This window comes from Furipterus horrens, unplaced genomic scaffold (assembly GCF_987537825.1).
Source record: "Furipterus horrens unplaced genomic scaffold, mFurHor1.1.pri manual_scaffold_2, whole genome shotgun sequence".
NCBI lineage: Eukaryota > Metazoa > Chordata > Mammalia > Chiroptera > Furipteridae > Furipterus > Furipterus horrens.
The window spans coordinates 42422235-42428234 of record NW_028327172.1 but is presented as its reverse complement, the minus strand read 5'-3'; the positions used below and the strand labels follow the sequence as shown (position 1 = coordinate 42428234).

General features: G+C 36.6%; 1 pseudogene; it reads right to left on the bottom strand.

Annotated features, from left to right (window-relative positions):
* Window positions 1-4538: 4538 nt before the first annotated feature.
* Window positions 4539-5485, bottom strand: LOC150018288 (olfactory receptor 56A3-like; annotated as a pseudogene).
* Window positions 5486-6000: the final 515 nt, after the last annotated feature.

Here is a 6000-nt window from a genome sequence, read left to right as displayed (position 1 = left end):
TAGCACATATCAGGAGTTGAATACACCTGAAAATGGAAAAAATGGTCCCAAAATTTAGTGTGCAGGATCACTACCATGCCCTGTAGAAATACTAAAATATCTTCTTAGGGCAGTCTCCAGTGTCAGTTGGAATGTCCTCTAAGATAGCTATCTGTCTGATGCACTAACAGTCACAGGAGATGAGACCCTAATTCCAAGTAATGTTAAAATTACCAACAAACCCTTCATTTTAAACACTCTGGATAGTTGATCCATAGTTCAAAGGACCAGATTTCCTGTGTTTCTCTTTGAATGTTAGATTATAAAGCATTCTTTCTATCCTGTGTATTCTCTAAATTGTTTTAAAAAATAAAATCAGCAATTTTAAATACTGATGTATAAAATTGTAAAATCAATTTAAAGTAAGATTTATAGCTAATCTTTTAACATGAACAACCATTGCTCACTGTAATGTTACCATTATTTATTAGGCACTAATAAAAGCTAATTAAAATAACATTTTCCTGGATATATGGCTCATCATCAGCTTCAGTACTGTCACTGCAGAACTTTGGGTCTTTTTAAGCATAAAGCTAACCAATAAGACTTTTGCCATTTTAATCTTTTCACTCTGTTTTCTAATATTTTATATTCTGCTTTTTCATTATTTTAATGCAAACAGGAACTTTGTTAGAGCCCAAGAGTATGAAGATACAGAGAACAAATTTTCAGTCATTGAGAAACTCATATGCTGTTTAGACAGAATATAAAGCAATCTAGAACCTTTAATTTTTAAGGAGTGTTTTCTTCTAAATAGAAGAAAGTATTAAGAAATGAGGTTCAAATAAATACAGGGAATTACTTGGGAAAAAGAGCAGGTCTGAGATGGTGAGTTAGAAGTTCTGCAGTCTAGGCCTTGCACAACTATAGATAATATGTGTGACAGGGAACAAAGCAGCAGCCTCACTGAGTTTCAGAGTCCTCGTCTGTTACATGAAGACAGTGAACAAATTATTTTAAAATATATTTTTAGTTCTAAATTCTATAAAATCTTGTCCTGACTCAAGATAGCATCACTCACATTGAGTCTCTTTTTCATGCTTCTTTTCTTTTTCAAAAATAATTTTTTATTTTTCAGTGACAGTTCATATACAATACTGTATGAGCTTCATGTGTACAACACAGTGATTAGACATTTATATAATTTACAACATGATCACCCCAATAATCTATTACCCATCTGGCACCACACATCATTATTACAATATTATTGACTATATTCCCTACACTGTACTTTACATCACCATGACTATTCTGTAACTACCAATTTGTACTTGTTAATCCCTTCCCCCTTTTCACCCATCCTTCAATCCCCCTTTCATCTGTCAACTGTCAAAAAGTTCTCTATATCTATAAGCTGGTTTCTGCTTGTTCTGCTTGTTCATTTATTTAGTTTTTTTAAGTTCCACATAAAAGTGAAATTCTATGGTATATGCCTTTCTGTGTCTGACTTATTTAACTTAGCATAATACCTTCTAAGTCCACCCACATTGTTGCAGAGAGAAAGATTTCATTACTTTCTCTGGCTGAGTTATATTCCTTGTATACATATACCATTTCTTCTTTATCCATTCCTCTATTGATGAACACCTGTGTTGCTTCCATATCTTGGTTATTGCAAATAATGCTTCAATTAACATATGGATGTATTTTCAAATTAGTGTTTGGGGATTCTTTGGATAAATATCCAGAAGTGCAATTGCTGGCTGGGCCCTTCTTTGTCTCATTGTAGTCTTTGTTTTAAAGTCTACTTTGTCTGATATAGGTACTGCTATCGCAGATTTTTTTAAATTTCCATTTTCATGAAATACCTTTTTCTATCCTTTTACTTTCAATCTGTTTGATCTGAATCATACATTTTTGTTTTAAGCACAGTCATAGACACTTCCCATAGTCTCTCATGGCAGGTGAAACTAAATGGGAAATTTGAATATTTTATCAAAGTTAACTTCCTATTACTACAATTTATTATTTTGTTCACAGGACAAGATGCAAGCACACCTGAAAGATCATTTACACATTCTTATCATGTACAGGTTCAAGCCTGAATTCGCATTCCCAGAATAAGTTATGGTTTTTCCTAATGGGACAGCTCCATGTTTGTTTACTTCTTGGTCTAATAGCCAGTAGGCCCTGATAGACAAAACATTGACCTCAGAAAAACTTAAGTTATACTATTTGAGTCTTCATCTTATCTTTAGGATTGACACATTCCCAAAAATTACTAATCTGTAAAATATGAATTCCATTCAGGGAAAGTCTTACTAAACCCAAAGTATGGGTTCCTGCTTTTGACCCCAAAAGGAAATTTATCAAAGAAACTTATCAGTACAGTTCCTAAAGTCTTGGTCATTTAGTTTGAGATAAAATATTAGATAAATCACTGGTTCATTTAAGTATACTTTTATCTGTTTTTCCAATGGTTATAAAGACCATCAGAAGAAGTTTAAAACTGATTTCTTTTCATTACCAATGTATTTCAGTGTTATTGCTGGAACACCTCTGATACTGTGACATGTTAACACAACAAAGCAGAGCCCTACGTACACATCACAATATGAATCATCATAAATCCTGAAGGTGAGGATTCAAACACAGACAATGTTGTGAAGACATTGAGGAACAGACTTTATGTAATAATTCCTTCTCCTAAACCAGTAAATCTCATTTCTCCACATGTGAGCAATTCTTGCAAAAGCTCTACCCTTTTCAGTGTTGCACCTGACAAGATACAGGCTTTGCTTGATCAAGAATAGGAGAAAAAAGTTATTGGCCTGGTTTGTGAAAAGTGAATGAGATTTGCTTATGGACTTTAGAAACTTTTCATTATTCAGGAATGACTTTTAAAATATCATGGTGTTTTCACAACAGCATTTTGAAACTAGGTTACTAACAACAATAATAAGTTTCAGGTATGGACATTCATATCTACAGTTTTTTATTACCTGTACAAAAATAGTAAAGACTATTATAACTGGGATTTACTTCTGTACTGTAAAATTCATCCTCCTGAGTTCTCATATTTTAGATTTGTAAAACTGGAAAAAATTTTAAGTTACAGAAACAACACACTTTTGGGGGGAAGCATGGAGTTTAAAGGAGAAGGACAGAGTCAAGAAATTGTTAAAGAATTATACACCAGAATAAACTCAAGATGGATAAAAGACTTAAATGAAGCCATGACACCATAGAAGTCCTAGAGGAAAACATAGGCAGGAAAATTTTAGATATCCCATGTAGCAATATTTTTGCCAATATATGTCCTAGGGCAAGGGAAATAAAGGAAAGGAAAAGAGAATGGAACTACATCAAACTAAAGAGTTTCTGCTCATTGAAAGAAAATGGCAGCAAGATAAAAAGGGAACCAACTGCATGGGAGAACATATTTTCCAATGATACTTTAGACACAGGTTTGATCTCCAAAATATATAAAGAACTTATATGATTCAACACCAAGCAGACAAATAATCCAATTAAAAAATAGGCAAAGGACCTGAACAACATTTCTCGAAGGAGGATATACAGAGGGCCCATAGGCACATGAAAGAATGCTCAACATCACTAGCTATCAGAGAGACGCAAATTAAAGCCACAATGAGATACCACCTCACACCAGTCAGAATAGCCATCATCAAAAATTCAACAGAAAACAAGTGCTGGCGAGGATGTGGAGAAAAGAGAATCCTAGTGAACTGTTGGTGGGAATGCAAACTGGTGCAGCCACTATGGAAAACAGTTTGGAATTTCCTAAAATAAAACTAAAAATGGAAATGCCTTTTGACCCAGCAATTCCTTTGCTAGGATTATACCCAAAGAATACTGAAACACCAATTCAAAAAACCTATGCATCCCTATGTTCATAGCAGCACCATTTACAATAGCCATTTTCTGGAAACAGACTAAGCTCCCATGAGTAGATGAGTGGATCAAAAAACTGTGGTACATTTACACAATGCAGCAGAAAGAAAGAAAGAACTCCTACCTTTTGCTACAGCATGGATGGAACTGGATGGAGAGAATTATGCTAAGTGAAACAAGCCAGGCAGCAAAAGACAAGTATCATATGATCTCACCTAATACAGGAAACTAATGAACAAAACAAACAAATGAGAAAAATAGAGCCAGAGGCATGTAAACAAGGAACAGACTGACAGTGATTAGAGGGGAGAGGGGAGAGGGAAAAGGAGGAAAAGAAGGGGAAAGATCTAGTCAAAGAACTAGTATGAATGGCCCATGGACATGGACAACTAAATGGGGATTAACTGTGGGAGAGTGGGGAGGTGGTTGGATCAGGGGAGAGCAAAGGGGGAAAAGTGGGACAACTGTAATTTTTTAAAAATTTTTAAAGAAATTTCACATTTAAGAAAAAGAAATTGTTAAAGAATTAAAATTATATTTTCCATGAACTTACATCTCTGAGCTATGAGTTTCAACCCAATTCTCCATTACCTGATTTTAAGTCATTCTCTTTTAATAATACAGAGATCCAGATGTCCTTATTACCATCCTTTCTTTAGTAATCTCTGGATTCCTTGCTTGATCTCTTGAGTTCGCACTCCATAAACAATGGGGTTGAGGACTGCAGGGATGACATGGTGAAGGACATTGAGCAAGACTGGCACATCAGGAAAGACCTTCCTTTTAGACACATGAGTGAGGACAAAGACCAGAAGGATGGTACTGAAGAAGACGATAAGGATAAAGTGGGAGCCACATGTACTTAGGGCCTTGGCCACAGCACCCTCTGCCTTGAGTCTCAGCACTGCTCATAGTATAAAGATGTAGGAAAGGAAGATGAGGATAAGGTCAGATCCTAGCAGAGTCCAACCTACAGCAAATTGGTAGAGACGATTGATGGTGATATCATCACAGGAGAGCCCGTAGACTAACATATTGGCACAGATACAGTTCTTGATGACAGTTCTCCCACAATAATAGAGTCGTGCTGAGAGAATGGGAATGGGCAATGAAAAGAGGACATTCCTGGCCAAAATAAAAATGGCAACCTTAGCTACAAATTGATCAGTAATAATGGATGGGTACCTCAGTGGGTGGCAGATGGCTAAATAGCAGTCATAAGCCATGGCCATGAATGTACAAGACTCCATGGAGAAAAAGGAATTCATGATGAATATCTAAAGAAAGCAGGCATAGAAGCTGATGGGCCTGAGATCAAACCAGAAGATAACCAGACCTTGGGGATGACGGTGAGGCAGAGCATGATGTCCAGCAGAGATAGGAGGCTGAGCAGGTAGTACAGGGGCTCATGCAGGGAGGCCTCCTACCAGACGGTGATCAGGAGAATACCATTGACCCACATGGCCAGGAGGAAGAGGAGGGTGAGGGGCAGAGACAGCCAGAGCTGCCAGATGGGTGACCTGACAAAACAATCCAGAAGGAACACAGAGATTTCAACAGAGAAGGAGTTATTGCCATCAAGCAGCATTGGCAGTGACTTTATTGAGGTAGATGTCTCTGAGTAGCTGAAGAAGAAAGGAGTTAATTCTACCACAGATTCTGATGAAATACTATGTAGCAGAAAGAAAGAAGGAACTCCTGCCATTTGTGACAACATCGATGGAACTAGACAGAATTATGCTTAGTGAAATAAGCCAGGCAAAGAAAGCAAAATACCATATGATATCACCTAATACAGGAAACTAAAGAGCAACACAAACAAAGGAACTAAATACGCAAAGACTAGAATAGTAGTCAGTAGTGGGGAGAGGGGAGGGAGAGAAGGGGGATAAGTAAGGGAAGGGTCTAGTCAAGGAACATGTATGAATGACTCATGCACATGGACAATGGGGAGGGATATGATTGTGGGAGAAGGGATGGGCTGGGTGGGGGGAGCAATGGGGGAAAAATGGGACAACTGTAATTGAAAAACCAAAAAAATAAAATAAAATAAATCTTATAGAAACCTTTAAAAAAAAAAAAGAATTAATATTTTTCAAAACT